At 37.4% G+C, this 19,021-nt stretch overlaps 1 pseudogene; it reads right to left on the bottom strand.

Annotated features, from left to right (window-relative positions):
- Positions 1 to 8,303: 8,303 nt before the first annotated feature.
- On the bottom strand, positions 8,304 to 15,443 carry LOC112624306 (annotated as a pseudogene).
- Positions 15,444 to 19,021: the final 3,578 nt, after the last annotated feature.

The following is a 19,021-nucleotide window of genomic DNA, read 5'->3' on the forward strand; positions in this document are numbered from 1 at the left end:
TTGAGGTGGGCAGATCACTTGAGGTCGAGACTTTGAGACCAGCTTGATCAACATGGTGAAACCCCATCTGTACTAAAAGTACAAAAATTAGCCAGACATGGTGGCATACACCTGCAGTCGCAGCTACTTAGGAAGCTGGGGCATGAGAATCGCTTGAACCTGGGAGGTGGAGGTTGCAGTGAGCCGCGATGGCGCCACTGCACTCCAAACTGAGTGACTGAGTGAGATCCTACCAAAAAAAAAAAAAAAAAATTCAGGCAAACAACAACCACAGGAAAGCTGGAGTGACTATAATAACTAAGTTAAACAGTTTTGCAGGATACAAAATTACTCTGCAAGAATAATTTGTATGTCTATACACTTACAATAAATAATATGAAAATAAGTAAACAATTTCATTCATATTAGCATCAAAAAGAATAAAATACACAGGAAAATATTTAACTAAGGAAGTGCAAAATTTACACCCTGAGTTACTACAAAATATTGTTAAAAGAAATTACAGAGGATTAAATAAGGGGAAAAACATACCATGGTCATGGATAGTAAGACTTAATGTTGTTAAAATGGCAATATAGCCCATCTGATCTACAGATTCAACACAATTTTCATTGGAATCCCAGCTGACTTTGCTGACATTGATGGCTGACTCTAAACTTAATATGAAATTGCAAGGAACTCAGAATATCAAAACAAACCTGAAAAATAATAAATAAGGAGAGCTTATATATCTTGATTTCAAAACCTACTACAAAGCAATTGTAATAATGACAGAGTGATACTGGAACAAGACAAACATTTTTGTTTATTTGCGTAGGTGCCATAGCAGAATATAACAGACTGGATGGCTTAAGCAACAGAAATGTATTCTCTCACATTTCTTGAGGCTGAAAGTCCAACATCAAGGTGTCATCAGGGATGGTTTCTGGTATGAACTTTCTTCCTGGGTTGCAGATGGCTGCCTTTTCACTCTCTTCTCCTGTGTGAGCATGCACTTGTGGTGTTTCTTCCTTTTCTTATAAGGATACCTGTCCTATTGGGTTCGGATCCTACTTTTATGACCTCATTTAATCTTCATTACCTTCTCAAAGGCTGTATCTCTAAATATAGATGGGCTAGGGCTTCAATACATGTATATGGGGGGCAGGAAACACAATTCAGTCCGTAACACAATGCAACAGAATTGAGAATCCAGAGTTAAACCCGTATCTCCATGGCCAACTCATTTTGTGAACAGGGTCCTAAACCACTACTAGGGAAAGAATAATCTCCACAAATTGTTCTGGGACAATTGGATATCCACAGGCAAAAGAATGAAACTAAACCCTTACCTCATACCATACACAAAAATTAACTCAAAATGGATCAAAGTTCTAAAAACTGAATGTTCTTAGAAAACAACATAGAGGTAAAATCTTCATGATTTTGGATTTTGTAAAGAATTCTATAACATGACATTCAAATAAAAAGCAACAAAAAACACTGAGAACTTGCAAATCATATATTTCATAAGAGTCTTATAGCTACAGTATAGAAAGAGCCCTTGCTACTCTATAATAAAAAAGATGCAATTAAAGAAAGAGCAAAATAAATAGACATTTCTCTAAAGAAGATTTAAAAGTCACTAATAGGCACTTGAAAGATGCTCAACATTATTAGTATTGAGGGAAATTCAAATCAAAACCACAATAAGGTACCATTTCACACATACTAGGTTGGTTATAATAAAAAGGACAGATAATAACAAGTATTGACAAGGATGTGGCAGTTCTTCAGAAGGTTAAGTTATCTTATGATCCAGAAATTCTATCCTTAGATAACATATTCAAGGGAATTGGAAAGATATGTTCACACAAAAACTTGTATGCCCATGCTCATAGGATCACTATTCATAACTAAAAAGTGGAAACAGCCCAAATAGCCATCAACTGATGAATGAATAAACAGAATATCATATAAGTATACAATGGAATAATATTTACCCATAAAACCTAATGATATACCACCACATGCTGCGACAAGAATGAACCTTGAAAACATACTAGGGAAAATAAGCCAGATACAAACTGACAAATATTTTATAATTCTACTTGTATGAAGTACCTAGATTAGTCAAATTCATAGAGGCCAAAAGTAGAACAGTGGGGTAAGGAGGAAAGGAGAGTTATGGTTTAGTGGGTACAGAGTTTCTGTTTGAAATAATGAAAAAGTTCTGGAGATGGCTAGTGGTGAAGTTTGCACAACAGTGTGAATGTAGTTAATGCCACTGAACTGTACACTTAAGGAAAAGTGTTAAAATGGTAAATTTTATGTACGTATATTGTATCACAACTGCGCACATTATAGGTGACAGAATATTTTTTGATGGGGTAAAAAGACATAATATATCTATAGTCTATCTAAAGTAGTGAAATACTTATTCTAAGTAGACTGTGCAAAACTAACATGCTATCTTATAAACCCTAGTGCATTTGCTTAAAAGCTATACAAAAAGATACAATAAAAAACAGTGGATAAACCTAAATCATGAGCTACCACTTCACAACACTAGAATGGTTGTAAGAAAAAAATAATAATAAGTGTTGGCAAAGATATGGTAGGTAGTTCCTCAAAAAGTTAAACACAAAGTTACCATATAATCCATAATACTAAAAATGCTTAACCTAAAATAGGAAAGAGAAAACAAAAGAACAGAAATGAGATACAGTGAACAGAAACAAATCATAAAATGGTAGCTCTAAATGCAAACATATCAATAATTATATTAAATGCAAATATTCTAAACACACCAATAGAAAAGGCAGGGAAAAAAACCACTACAAAACAAATTTATGCTGTCTACAAATAGTATGTTCAAATATAATTTGATGTAGATCAATAGTAGAATGATAAAAATGAATACCTGAAAACATTAATCAATAGAGAGCTGCAGTGGCTATATTAATACCAATATAGACTTTATAGCCAAAAAAATACGAGGGATAAAAGGATCAGTATATAATGTGGAAAGAGTCAAATCATCAATAAGATAAAACCATCTTCAATCAGTTTGCACCTAGTAATAGTACATTAACTTACACAAAACCAAAATGGACGGAAGTTAAAAGGTAAATAGACTAATATACAATTATAACTGAAGACTAAAATACTATTTTCTCAGTAATAGAATCACTAGTAGACCAAAAAACCAAGCAGGATATAGAAAAAAAAGTATCACTATTGAGCAACTGGATCTAATTGGCATTTGTAGACCACTCCCCCAAACAACAGCAAAATATACATTTTTCCACATGTATATGGAACATTTACCAAGATACAGCATGTCCTGGAACAGAAAAAAAATTAAGAAATTTAAAATATTTGAAATATATGAAGATATTCTCTGACCACAGTGGTTATTAAACAAGAAACAAATATCAGAAAACTAACAGGAAAATCTCTAGACCCTTGGAAGTTAGATAACACACATTGAAATAACCCATGTATCAAAGCAGAAATCTTGAGAGAAATTAGAAAATATTTTGAAATGAAGAAAAATGAAAATACATAAATTGTTTTTGATGCAGCTAAGTCAGTGTTTGGATCAAAATTTATAACAAGATACATATATCAGAAAAGAAGAGGTCAGGTGCAATGGTTCATGCCTATAATCTGAGCACTTTGGGAGGCCAAACTGGGCAGATGGCTAGAGTTCAGAAGTTCGAGATCAGTCTTGGCAACATGACTAAACCCCATCTCAAGAAATATACAAAATTAGCTGCACATGGTTATGTGTGCCTGTATTCCCAGCTACTTGGGGGCCAAGGCAGGAGGATTGCTTGAGCTTGGGAGATGGAGGGTGCAGTGAGCCCTGTTTGTGCCGCACTCCAGCCTGGGTGACAAAGTGAGACTCTCTGAAAGAAAGAAAGAGAGAGAAAGAAGGACAGAGAGAGAGAGAGAAAGAGGAGAAAAAAGGACATTCTCCAAAAAAAAAAAAAAAAATCTAATCTCCCACCTTAAACTAAAAACAAGAAAAACAACCAAAAAACAGAAATAGTAAAAATAACCACATGAATTAAATGAATAAAAAGCAGAAACACAATAATCAATGAAAACACAAGCTGATTCCTTTAAAAGATTGATATAATTTAGAAAGCTCTAGCAAGATTTACAAAGAAAAAAGAGATAAGACACAAATTTCCAATATCAGGAATAAAAGAAGAGACATCATGACTGACTTTGCAGGCTTTAAGAGGATACTAAGTTAATACTATGATAAATGCAACAAATCTGACAAATTATGGAAAATCAAATTCCTTGAAAAATCTCAAATTACCAATACTTACCCAAGATGAAATACATAGCTGAGCAGTGCTACAGCTATTAAAAACTTGAATTCAAAGTTAAACAAAAAAATCTTTCTGAAAAAGAAATCTTTATGCTTAGGTGTCTTAACTGTTAAATTTCACTAAATGTTTAAAGGAGATATAACACTAATGCTAGTTAAATTCTACTAAATGTTTAAAGGAGATATAACACAAATGCTAGTTAAATTCTATTAAATGTTTAAAGGAGATATAACACTAATGCCACATATTTTCTTCCAGAATATGGAAGAAAGGAGATGTTTCATAATTTATTTTATGAAGCCAGGAATAAAATTCAAACAAAGATGATACAGGAAAAAAATTCCAAAGACCAATATATTCCTCATGAACATAGACACAAAGTCCCTGGTAAAATATTAGTAAATTGGACACAGCATTATATAAAAGGAAAACAGGAAAACAGCACTAATGAAAAATGCAGTTTACTCAAATAATGCAAGGTTGGTTCAATAATTGAAAAAGTAATCTGTGTAACTCATCATATTGACAATCTAAAGAAGAAAAGCCCACATTATATCAAGTGATCCTGAAATAGCATTTGGCAATAATTGATGTACATTTGATACAGAAATAGACATATAATTTTTTTCAGACAGTCTTGCTCTGTTACCCAGGCTGGAGTGCAGTGGTGTGACTACAACTCACTGCAGCCTCCACCTCCCAGGCTCAAGTGATCTCCCAAATCAGCCTCCTGAGTAGGTGGAACTACAAGTGTGTGCCACCATGCCTGTTTTTTATTTTATGTTTTGTAGTGACAGGGTCTCACTATGTTGCCAGGGCTGGTCTTGAACAGCGCAGCTCAAGCCATCTTCTTGCTTCAGCCTCCCAAAGTGCTTCGATTATAGGCATGAGCTACTGCACTGGTTTATATTTTTAAAAAGTTGTATTGTTTACATGTATGCAATGCAACATAATGCTTTGATATATGTATACATTTGGAATAATTAAATCAAGATACTTAGCATGTACATCACCTAAAATACTTGTTTTTTTGTGGTTAGAATATTTAAAATCTACTCTCTTAGCAATTCTCAAGTACACAGTACATTATTATTAACTATAGTTACCATTCTATACAATAGATCTTCAGAACTTCTTTCTGCTGTCTAACTGCAACTTTAAACCTGTTGGCCAGCATCTTCCCATACTCTCTCTGTCCCCAGCCAGCCCCTAGTAACTACCATTCTACTTTCTACATCTTTTAATTCAACTTTTAAAGATTCCACATATAAGTGAGATCATACAGTATTTGTCTTTCTGTGCTGGTCTAATTTTACTTAGAATAATGTCTTCGAGTTCCATCCATGTTGTTGCAAATCACAGAATTTTCTTCTTTTTTAAGGCTGAATAGTATTCCATTGTGCATATGTACCACATTTTATTTATTCATCTGCTGATGTACACTTAAGTTTATTCCATGTCTTGGCTATTGTGAATAATGCTGCAATAAACACGAAAGTGCAGATATCTGTTCTACACACTGATTTCATTTCGTTTGGATATATACCCAGAAGTGGAATTGCTGGATCATATGGTAGTTCTATTTTTAATTTTTTGAAAAACCTCCATATTGTTTTCCATAATTGCTATACTAATTTACATTCTCACCAGCAATGTACAAGAATTCCTTTTTCTCTGCATCTTCACCAACATCTTCTATCTTTTTTTAAACATAAAAGGCATTATAATAGATGTGAAGTGATATATCATTGTGACTTTAATTTGCATTTTTCCTGGTGATTAGTTTCATAAACCTATCTCGGCCTGTTAGCCCTTTGAATGTCTTTTGAGAAATGTCTATTTGGGTCCTTTGCCCATTTAAAAATCAGGTTATTTGTTTTCTTGTTATTGAGTTGTTTGAGTTCCTTACATATTTTCGATATTATCCTCTCATTAGACGTATAGTTTGCAAGTATCTTATCTTGTTTCATAGGTTGTCTCTGCACTCTGTTAGTTGTTTTCTTTGCTGTACAGACCCTCTTTAGTTTGATAAAATCCAGTTTGTCTATTTTTGTTTTTATTGTCAGTGCTTTTGGGGTCATGTTCAAGAAGTCTTTGCCAAGACCCATGTCAAGAAGCTTTTTCCTCTATGTTTTATTCTAGTAGTTTTGTAATTTCAGGTGATGTATGTATATGGGGTGATATAAGGGTCTAATTTTATTATTCTGCATATGGTCTGTATCCCATTCTTGATAAAGAATTTCAGGCTGGGTGCAGTGGCTCACGTCTGTAATCCCAACACTTTGGGAGGCTGAGGTGGGCAGATCACGAGGTCGAGAGATAGAGACCATTCTGGCCAACATGGTGAAACCCTGTCTCTACTAAAAATACAGTAATTAGCTGGGCGGGGTGGCACACACCTGTAGTCCCAGCTACTTGGGAGGCTGAGGCAAGAGAATCGCTTGAACCCAGGAGGTGAAGGTTGCAGTGAGCAGAGATCATGCCACTGCCCTCCAGAAAAAAAAAAAAAAAAAAAAAAAAAAAAGAATTTCAGCAAGCTAGGAATAGAGGGTGACTTCTTCAATCTGATACAGAATTTCTACCATAATCTATGCTAACATTTTATTTACTGGTAATAGAATGAAAGCTTCTCTCCTAAAAAAGTTTTTCTCCGAAAAAAGGCAAGAATCCCGGCTGGGCGCGGTGGCTCAAGCCTGTAATCCCAGCACTTTGGGAGGCCGAGACTGGCGGATCACGAGGTCAGGAGATCGAGACCATCCTGGCTAACACAATGAAACCCCGTCTCTACTAAAAAATTCAAAAAACTAGCCAGGCGAGGTGGCGGGCGCCTGTAGTCCCAGCTATTCGGGAGGCTGAGGTGGGAGAATGGCGTAAACCCGGGAGGCGGAGCTTGCAGTGAGCTGAGATCCGGCCACTGCACTCCAGCCTGGGCGACAGAGCAAGACTCTGTCTCAAAAAAAAAAAAAAAAAAGGTAAGAATGTTCATTCTCACCAAAATTACTGAACATCATCCTGGAAAACCTAGCCATTGCAATAAATCAAGAAAAACAATAAAATTAAAGATGTATGAGATGAGAAGGAAGAAATAAACTGTCCTTATTTGTATATGACATGATTTCCAACAAAAAAATTCCCAGGAATTTATTTTTTAAATCCAAGGATGAATATGTAAGTTAAGCAGGGTTACAGAACACAGAACACAGACCTTGTTGTTTACAAGGTCAAAACTCAAAACAATCATTATTATGCACATGAGCAATGAACAATTTGATAACACAATTTTTTTAAAAAAAATTACAGAACTCCCTACAGAGAAGAAATACGTAGTAATAAACCTAACCAAACTGCAATATCTGTGTGCTGAAAACTACAAAATACTGATGAAGGAAATCAAAGAAAATCTGAATAATGGAAAGATATGGCTTGCTCATGGATTAGAATATTAAACAGAGGAAAGTTGTTAATTCTGGTAAAATTATAATTTTATGCAAAATTCTAACGAAATTTTTCTGTGTTTTTTTGTAGATGTAGACAAACTGATTCTAAAATTTATCTAGAGAGCCAAATAAATCAAAATGACTAAAGCAGTCTTAAAAATTAGAGAATTAATAGCACCTGACTTTTAGATATACTAAAAAACTACAGTAATCAAGAAAATGGGTATTAGCAAAGAAACAGACTCATAAGCAGTCTAGAGTAGTCTTGGAACAGGATAGACAATCCAGAAATAAACCCATAGAGGTATAACTATTTGATTTTTGGCAAACTTGCAAAATAAGTAAATAGAGAAAGAATAGGTTTGGTTTCTTTGAAAAAATAAATGATGTTGGAACAATTGAACATCCACATGCAAACAAAGCATAACAAAAGGAAAAGTTAAACTTTACACTTATATCTTTTTTTTTTTTTAGAAACTGATTTTTATTTTTCATCAACCTTATTTCCATGTTGCTTAAGAATCTGTGCAAGAACAGCTTAAGACCATTCGGTGGTTGCTCCTACCCATTCAGTGGCCTGAGTGGTGGGAGCTGCAGATCAGTCTTCTGTGGTAGGCTGAGTGCTCCAGTCTTCAGCAGGGAACTACTGAATAGGCACAGAGGGCACCTGCACATCTTTAGACCAGTCTGCAATATCAGACTGAGTAGCAGTGAACTCAGGAGCTGGAGCAGTCCATTCACATGGAAAATCATCCTTAGTCACAGCTTTTTCAGCAGCAGCCTGCTCTTCTTTTTCAATCTCTTCAGAATCTCTGTAGAAGTAGAGATCAGGCATGACCTCCCATGGGTGTGTATGGGAATTGGTGCCACGCATGGGCAGAACTTCCCAGACTGGTATCCATCACATCAAACCCACTGAGTGAGCTCCCTTGTTGTTGCATGGAATGGCAGCATTCACATAGTGCAGAGGAGTATCTGTGTTACATAGAGCAATGGTAGGTAGGTTAACATAAGATGCCTCTGTGAGAGGCTGGTGATCAGCCCTGGGCTCAGTAACCACAAGAAGCCATGGCTCCCGGAAGGCTGCCTGGATCTGGTTAGTGAAGGTTCCAGGAGTGAAGCAGCCAGCAATTGGAGTGGCTCCAGTGGCAGCAGCAAACTTCAGCATGGCCCTCTGGCCAGTATTCCTAGAAGATATAACACTGAAATCAGCAGGATTTTCAATGGCAACAATGGCACTAGCTGCCAGCAGAAGTCACCCAGGTCCTCTTCAGATTTACGATGTAGATGCCATCACTTTTCCTTTTACAGATGTACCGTTCCATTTGGAAGTCAAGATTGGCACCAACTAAGTGGGTTCCTGCTGCAAGGAACTTAAGAACATCCTCCTTCATTTGCAGAATATCAAGGGCTCCAGATATTGTGAAAGTTTCCCTTTAAGTTATGACAGCAATCCACAACTAGGCTGCATGGACCCTTCTGTAGGTAGCGCAGAAAGACTGTATCACTATTAATACAAAGTAGATCATAGTTTTAAATGTAAAACCTAAAACTATAAAGCTTTTAGAAGAACACATGAGTTGGAGTTAGGCAAGATATCAAAGAGTTATCAGACAGATATCAAAAATGCTATTCTTTTATAAAAAGGATAAATTGGATTTTAATAAAAATTTAAACTTTTTGCTCTCAGAAGGACACTGTTAAGAAAATGAAAAGATAAGCTATGTACTAGGATAAAATATTTTCAACGTATATATCCAACAAAGGACTTCTGTCCAAAATAGAAAAAAAACTCTCAAAACTCAACAGTAAGAAAATTAAAAGCTCAATTAAAATACAGGTAAATGATTTGAGCACATACTCAACAATGAAGATATATGGATACAAATAACCCCATAAAATGATATATATCACTATAGATATGAAAATTAAAACCACACAATTTTCAATATTAGAATAGTTACATTTAAAAATATTGAAAATACCTATTGCTGATGATGATGCAGAGAAATTGTAACTCTCATACATTCTTTATGGGAGTTACACGGACCTTGAAACTGAACAAAATTGTCCCCTATGTACTTCAAAATTAATTAGAACTGGTGACTCTTTATCCTTTCCAATTTTTCCCTTTGGGAATGAAAAACTTTATACTGTCTATATTTAATGTCTGTGCCTGTCTCGCCATTGTATTTTGGATTCAGATAACTTGCTTTCTTGTTTTACATGTCCACAGAAAGACAACTGTTTTTTCCCAGAATGGATCATACCTAGTGATATGATTTGGCTCTGTGTTCCCACCCAAATCTCATGTTGAATTGTGATCCTGACTGTTGGAGGTCAGGACTGGTGGGAGGTGATTAGATCATGGTTCAGGCAGTCTGGAATAGTTTAGCGATTACAAAAAAAAGTTAAACATACACTTACATAACCAAGCAATCCCATATTTTAGGTGTTTACCCTAGAGATATGAAGCATATTCACAAAATCTTATTAACTAACATTCACAGCAGCTGTATTTGTAATTTCTACAAACTGAAAACAAGCATAATGTCCTCAGTGGATGAACTGATAAACCACTTTGGTATATACATATAATGGAATACTTTCTACTCAGCAAGAAAAAGAAATAAACTGGTGATGTATACAATACTTGGATGGAATTAAGCTGAGTGAAAGAAGATAATCTGAAGAAGTTACACACTGTTGTTTTTATTTAAAGCAACATTCCAAACAAAACACTGTAGTACTGGAAGGTGGCAACAAACATCTAAAAATATGGAAGTGGATACTCTATTCTCATTGCCACTTGTTGGGAGATTCAAGATACTTATGGAGTGATAAAGAAAAGATATGGACATGGGGTGGTAGTACCACATGCAGGCTTTTTCAGGACAATGCCTTGAGAGATTTGTATATTAGGAGAAGTCTCTCACTGCATGAAACTGTCAGAGGCTATGGTGTGGAGGCCACCACTCTGAAGGGAAAGAAGGCAGGGTACTTCTGTGGGAGAGGGCTTAGGAGACAGAACTTATGTGTCTAGATGATGTCACTCAGTAGCCCAGTAGGGATTCTCCAGGTGAGAGGGTTCCAGAGCATAGCAGCATTCTGGGATCTTTACAGATCTGGAGTTTATCCTATGACTGGCAGATGCTGTGTGCACTTTCATGGGGCATGCAAAGCAAACAGGCTCTAAATGTCTAAAATATGCTGATTTGTGGAATATTTAAAGCAATGAGGTATATGAAAATTTGAGTTTGGCCCTAGTATGCTTATAAATTAATGGATCCTTGCCTGCTGTGAAGAAATAAACAACCGAGGGGCTGATATTTAGAGGTGACAATTAGTGTGATTATATAACGATTGGTTAATGGGTAGAGGCTGGAGGAAACTAGGGTACATAATAAAAAACAAAACAAAACACACTAGATTGCCTTGAAGAGACTGTGGGTAGAAATCGGAATGTCACAGTCAATTCTGTTAAGGAGTCAGGAAATGAGGAACATGTTATCAAGATTGAAAACATTTTATATGTAACTGAGGAATTGTTACATAGTGGCAGAAAACTTGGCGTATTGTGTTCTACAGTTGAGGAGAAAACAGAGATTAGAAACAATAAAATTGAATGGGTAGCTAAAATGATTTCCAAGTAAAGCATTGACGGTGTGGCCTATTTTTTTTCCTGCTTAGTAAAAAACACTGGGAAATAGATAAAGTAAGAAAGTTAAGCAAAAGGGAATTTGCACTTGATAAATTGGGAGGTTATTGGTCTATCCAGATTGTAAAGCATGCTAAAACGAGGAAAGTCACTGTCAGGAAAGTGTGCAATGGAGAAGAGGGCAAGGATATGGTTGGATAAACTTTTATTGATGCACTTAGGCGTGTGATTATTGGATCCATCTCAGTGGAAGCCAGGGATAGCGATGGGGTTATCCAGGAAAGATCTATGGAGGACTGTCTTGTCTAATGCCATAGACCCTTGTGACATACACAGGAGATCCACAAAGTTATTGAGAATGTCATATCAGCAGGAACACTCCTAGCTTAGACTGAAAGGAAGAGAGAAAGGACAACATGAGAGAAAGATATTGGGCTTCCAAAACTACACAGGCAGGAACCTGCAACTGCAAACATGTACTCCCACTTAAGAAAAAGGAATAATAACTCTCTTTATTATTCCTTTAGAGGAAACCCTGCAGGTGGGACAGAGGCCTGTGGAGCTGCCACAATTTCAGATGACACAGCATCAAGGCACAGAGCATTATTCACAGGCCTTGAAACCTAACAAAATTGTCCCATTTCAAACCAAATTGGAACTGGTGACTCCCTATCCCTTCCAATTTTTCCCTTTTGGAATGAGAAAGTTTATACTGTCTATATTTAATGTCTGTGCCTGTCTCACCATTGTATTTTGGATTCAGATAATTTGTTTTCTTGTTTTACATGTCCACAGAAAGAGAATAGTTTTTTTTTTTTTCTAGAGTGGATCATACCTAGTGACACGGTTTGGCTTTATGTTCCCACCCAAATCTCATGTTGAATTGTGATCCTGACTGTTGGCAGTCAGGAGTGCTGGGAGGTGATTAGATCATGGGGGTGGTTTCTAATGGTTTAGCAGCATCCCCCCAGTGCTATCTCGTGGTACACTTTTCACGAGATCTGGTTGTTTAAAAATGTGTAGCACTTTGCCCTCTGTTCTCTCTCGTCCTCCTGGTCTACCATGTGAAGAAGGTGCTTGCTTCCACTTCACCCTTACACCATGATTAGAAGTTACCTGAGGCCTCCCCAGCCACACCTCATGTACAGTCTGTGGAACCGTGAGTCAATTAAACCTCTTTTCTTAATAAATTATCCAGTATCAGGTAGTTCTTTATAGCAGTATGAGAATGAAATAATACACTCAGAGACTAATTTGTACCTGATTTAGTTGATGAGATTGGGACTTTCGAGCTGATAATATTTAGATGGGACTTTGTACTTAGAATGGATGATATAATGGGTTGAGACTTTGGAGGATATGAGTGGTATGAGTGTATTTTTTATGTGGGACAGGTGTGAATTTTGGGGGGCCAGAGGGTGGACTGTAGGAGTTTGAATGATGCCATTCTCCGAAGATATGTCTATATCCTTACCCCCAGAACCTGAGAAAATGACTTTATTTGGAGAAAGGGTCTTTGCTGATGCAGTTAAGCATCTCAATATGAAATCAACCTGGATTATGTAAATGAGTTCTAAATCCAATGACAATTATCCTTTTAAGAGATACACAGGAGAGCAACACAGATGAGAATATCATAAGAAAACAGAAGTAGCCGGGCGCGGTGGCTCAAGCCTGTAATCCCAGCACTTTGGGAGGCCGAGACGGGCGGGTCACAAGGTCAGGAGATCGAGACCATCCTGGCTAACATGGTGAAACCCCGTCTCTATTAAGAAATACAAAAAACTAGCCGGGCGAGGTGGCGGGCGCCTGTAGTCCCAGCTATTTGGGAGGCTGAGGCCGGAGAATGGCGTGAACCCAGGAGGCGGAGCTTGCAGTGAGCTGAGATCCGGCCACTGCACTCCAGCCTGGGCGACAGAGCGAGACTCCGTCTCAAAAAAAAAAAAAAAAAAAAAAAAGAAAACAGAGGTAGAGGTGGGAGTTATGCAGCCACAAGCCAGGAAATAACCTAGAGCCGTCAGGGAAGAGGCAAGGAAGAATTCCCCCCTAAAGCCTTCAAAGAGAATGACACCTTGATTTTGGACTTCTGGTGTCCAGAACTATGAGATAACCCATTTTGGTTGTTTTCAACCACGGTTTGTGGTAACTTGTTATGGCAGCCCTAGGAAACAAATACATCTACTTTGTTACATTTTTAGATTTAGAGCTCTTTTAAGTGAAGATCACACTGGTATTATAGAAGAACCCTCATGTACATTTGGTTTCTTTGTGTAAGTTTGGGAGCCTGGGATTCTTGTTTTTGAAATGATCATGACAGAAAATACAGCCCTAAGTTTACACAGACTTCTTAATAGAGCAACTCTTAAGAAAGCATAAGATTCGGCCGAGACGGGTGGATCACGAGGTCAGGAGATGGAGACCATCCTGGCTAACATGGTGAAACCCCGTCTCTATTAAAAAATACAAGAAACTGCTGGGCGCGGTGGCTCAAGCCTGTAATCCCAGCACTTTGGGAGGCCGAGACGGGCGGATCACGAGGTCAGGAGATCGAGACCATCCTGGCTAACACGGTGAAACCCCGTCTCTACTAAAAATACAAAAAACTAGCCAGGCGAGGTGGCGGGCGCCTGTAGTCCCAGCTACTCGGGAGGCTCAGGCAGGAGAATGGCGTAAACCCAGGAGGCGGAGCTTGCAGTGAGCTGAGATCTGGCCACTGCACTCCAGCCTGGGCGACAGAGCGAGACTCCGCCTCAGAAAAAAAAAAAAAAAAAATACAAGAAACTAGTCGGGCGAGGTGGCGGGCGCCTGTAGTCCCAGCTACTCGGGAGGCTGAGGCAGGAGAATGGCGTAAACCCGGGAGGTGGAGCTTGCAGTGAGCTGAGATCCGGCCACTGCACTCCAGCCTGGGCGACAGAGGGAGACTCCGTCTCGGAAAAAAAAAAAAAAGGAAAGCATAAGATTCTATGTCACATCCAATTTGGGGTCTCATTGGGCAGAATAGGATTCTACCGAAAAGGTATGTTGTTTTTAATCTCCTTCCAATTCGTAGCAGGATTACTTCTACAATGGGAGGTCATTTCAGTATGTAGTTAGGACACAAGGTCAAGAAGACAACCTTTCTGAGCTGGGTTTCTTATCCGTGAAATAAGAAAGCATTTGGATCTAACTTGCATCATTGTTTATTTTACATGAGAAAGAATGTGAACATGCTTTTTAAGCTATAACACACCACACAAATGTACTTTAAAACTTATTGATATTGCTAGATGATTTTAAGCTGAAATATTACAACATTTACACTTTATGCTAACACGTTTTCTCCCCCATTCCTATTTTATTAAATTAATTCGAACACTGAGTCATTTATCTTGACATCTTATCAGTTTCCACAGTTTTGCATCACTTGGCTATTACACACCATCATCCAAATTCAGATTAGGAAGTTTGCCTCTAGTTTTTGAGGCTATTGTAACAATGTTTGGAATATTGCGAATGAGCATTTTTTTCTGAAATTAATATATTTATCAAGTCATTCCCAGTGGGCCATCACTTACCTGTTACATATCAAGCTATCTAGCTATTTTGATAATTTTCTTATTGATAAAAGGTTGGCCATGAAATTTTTGCTTGATTTGAGAAACCTAGCTATTCAATTATTATTGATTTTAATGTTATAGTTTCCCTGTGTTTAAGAACACAAACAAAAACCGTAGATATTAACTGAAAATCCCAGTTAATAACCTGAATAAATGTTGCAAAATAATTTCTTATATTTGAATTTTTCTGTTTTAAACAGGATATTATACATTGCTGACTATAGCCTTCATGCTAATTAACTTCAATCAAATGAAGACTCTGATTCTAGCAAGAAATGTCAGAAAGAATAAGGTAAAAATAATATGTCAACTTTCACTCTTCATGCTGCAGCCTTTAGCTCCAAAATAATAGAATGAAAAGCTATGGAAATTCGTTCATGCAAAACAATTACTTCCCATATTTGACTCATTACCATATAGCCATGTTAACTCATGGTGGATTCATTTCCTTTATTTGCTTTCTCTGAAGGCATTTTTTTCACTTTACTGTTTACTGCTTGTCCAATATTTTGTTTTTTCTACTATTCTTTGTTCAAACTGCAAAAATCTGAAATAAAAATATAATATAGAAGTATAGGCATCAGCTAACATTTTCTATGGCATATGGTACTTCAGATGCCATATGTACCAGTGTTTAGTGATTCTGGCAAAGAGGCATAGAATGGTGAAATCCAACTGCCAGGATTGCTGAAAACAAATATGTAAATGCTCCAGGGCTTTTGTTATTCATAACATACCTCTAACACAGCACATACAATATGCTGTTCATTCTGTAACTAGTATAACTAATAAACCACATTTTTCTCTCTTATTTTTTAAGGCTTCTCCAAGTCTGTATGGTCTTCTGACTCTAACCTTCAATCTCACTACTGAACTCTATATTTCAGGAAGCTCCTATTAATTAAAGAGGCCTAGGGGAACACATTCATCCTTTTTCAAGGGCATTTATTTATTTTTCAAATTAAAATCCAAAGTCTTTTGCAGGCTTCTCTGTGAAACAAAGAAAATGCACTGGGTATGTTCTGTAGACAACATGCAGTCATGAGGCGAAAGCAGATAACACCAGGAAAGGCAAATTTTGGCAGAAGAACAGAAGTTTCTTTACCATGGAGTGTCCTGTGGTCTTCCCCACACTGACGTTCCATAGGATGTAATGTAAGAGGAGGTCTACGGATATAACTACTTTTAAAACGCTAAACAATGAGAATTTTAATAACTTTTAGGCTGCTACAAGCATTCAAGTCCATGTAAAAAAAATCACAATTTTGAGATAATCATTATGTAAGAAATAAATGTCAGTCTTGTTTTGTTTTGTTTTCTCTGCTAACTGCACATAGCTGATGGAAAATAAGCTCCTCCTTTCTGTTTCATAGATGGGCAGTCGACACAAAGTGGAAAGAACAGCGAGAGTACTTAGAGGTCATTATGTTCCACTTGTCATCAGACAAGCCGTTTAACCTCTTTGAGCTTGTTTCCATATGTATGATGAGGATAATATCTTCCCTGGGGATATTACTATGAGGATAATATGCTATAATCTTTGTGAAAGTGCACTTATCTAGCATTTTTATTATTAAAAAGAAAGCATCTGTGGATTTACTGGTAGTTTAGAGATCTAAGGAGGCTCATACTACTCACCACTATTTTTCAGTACGCACAAAAATATGGAAGGAATATTGGAGATGGAAAATGGTGAATGTACCAATGAGACGGTCAGTGATGAGAATGACTCCTTCTGGGTTTAATTCTTTTAGGCTGAAGCAAATTAAATTGCCATTTATATAGGTCAAAAATGATCTAATGTAAGACAAACTATTTGGTCATCCTTAGCTGTTTTGGTGGATTCCCACGATATCGCACACACACATGCTCACCTTTTCCTTTCAAGTTTCTGCAGTAACTATTAACTAGAAGAGCAGTCTGATTTCCATTTCTGTTTACCAGCTTCTTCCCTTTTCATCACCCGATTATCAAAGTATTTGATTATAACTCTGAAATGGTTCTCAAATGTGAACTTTTTATGTCCACTGCCACTGCTGCAGTCCAGCTATTTCTTGCTAAGATTGTTGAAATATTCTCCATCTAATATTGAACCTAATAATTCTCTGTGGCAGCAACAATCATAATTTGAAGGATTGGGAAGAGGAGTAGGAATATAGTTGGCAAGGTCAGCAAATTATCTCCAGGTTTAGTCTGAGATCCAAGATACAATTATAAACAGATGTTAAAGACAATAACAGAATGTTGGGAGGAAGAACTGAATACTTATGAAGAGGGTACTAAGAGTTGTTCTAAAGAGGAAAATAAGATCAAGAATCAGGAAACTCTAATATAAGGTAACGAGGCTGGGCGCAGTGGCTCATGCCCATAATGCCAGCACTTTGGGAGGCCGAGGTGAGTGGATCACCTGAGGTCAGGAGTTTGAGACCAGCCTGGGCAACATGGTGAAACCCCATCTCTACTAAAAATGCAAAAATTGGCCAGTTGTGGTGGCTCTCGCCTGTAATCCCAGCTACTTGAGAGGCTGAGGCAGAAGAAACGCTTGAACCTGTGAGGTGGAGGCTGCAGAGAGCCGAGATCGCACTACTGCACTCCAGCCTGGTCAACAGAGCGAAACTCCGCCTCTAAAATAAATACATAAATACACACACACATATATATACACATACACACACACATATATATATATAGAGAGAGAGAGACAGAGAGAGAGAGAGAGTAATGAAACTTGCATTAGAACAACTATTAAAGTTGCCTGCCCTGTAGTCTCATCGTCAGTAACTGGGGTTGGGGGATAAACCTCTTCTTACCTATAGGTGACAATTGTCTGGAAGGAGTGATTCTATGGTTTGACCTTTATATGGGAAAAGTAGATGGAGCTATGTTATAGGGGAGCTTACGAAAAAATCCCCAAATGGGGCCTGAGATCTCTGGAATGCTATCATGTAATAATAATTTCCTTCCCATAGGTACAACAAGACTGATAAATCCAACTGTTTTTCTTTTTTTTTTTTTTTTTTTTTTTTTTTTTTGAGACGGAGTCTCACGCTGTGTCACCCAGGCTGGAGTGCAGTGGCACGATCTCGGCTCACTGCAAGCTCCGCCTCCCAGGTTCAGGCCATTCTCCTGCCTCAGCCTCCGAGTAGCTGGGACTACAGGCGCCCGCCACCACGCCCGGCTAGTTTTTTGTATTTTTAGTAGAGACGGGGTTTCACCATGTTAGCCAGGATGGTCTCGATCTCCTGACCTCGTGATCTGCCCGCCTCGGCCTCCCAAAGTGCTGGGATTACAGGCTTGAGCCACCACGCCCGGCCCCAACTGTTTTTCTTAAACAAGGTGACCTAAGTTTGCTGATCTCTTTTCTGTAATGTTCTGTCACTAAATTGAAAAAGAAAAATCCTTTATAAAAGCTCCTTTTGTTTTGAAATTATATCCTATTAGTCTTTTGTTATGTTTAGATCTACACATAAAATAGGAAAAAATCATGTCTCTGAGTTCTAGGCAAGACAAAAGGAAGTTACAATTGAGTTTCATCACAGGTGGAATAGTTCCAAATGCTGCCTGGAAAAAATAGTAAATAATAATAAGTGAAGAATACTTTTCTCCCAGGTATAGTAGATAGGAAAAAACCTACAGAGAATTAGCAATTACTGAGAAATCATGATGACAACTCAGGGACTATTAACAATTAAAATTTTTCATCTTCAGACAGAGAATATGTCTGACTTAGAGGGGAAAGCATTCTCAAACTCAGCAGAAACAGCAACAAATTACTGTCCTGATTTTATTTATAAACCCATGTCATTTTAGATTATCTGTTCTAACTGAGAAATCCTTCAGTAAGAAAAAAAAGTAATAGTCGCAACAAAAGCTTTCAAAATAGGTTATCTCTGATCATTAGAAAGAAACAAAGTAATACAGACACACTCCAGAGAGTGGCATCATCCACCACTGATGGTAACAATTCTCAAGTGAGACTGGATCATGACATAGCTTAAATTT

The sequence above is a fragment of the Theropithecus gelada genome, chromosome 5, assembly GCF_003255815.1.
Source record: "Theropithecus gelada isolate Dixy chromosome 5, Tgel_1.0, whole genome shotgun sequence".
NCBI lineage: Eukaryota > Metazoa > Chordata > Mammalia > Primates > Cercopithecidae > Theropithecus > Theropithecus gelada.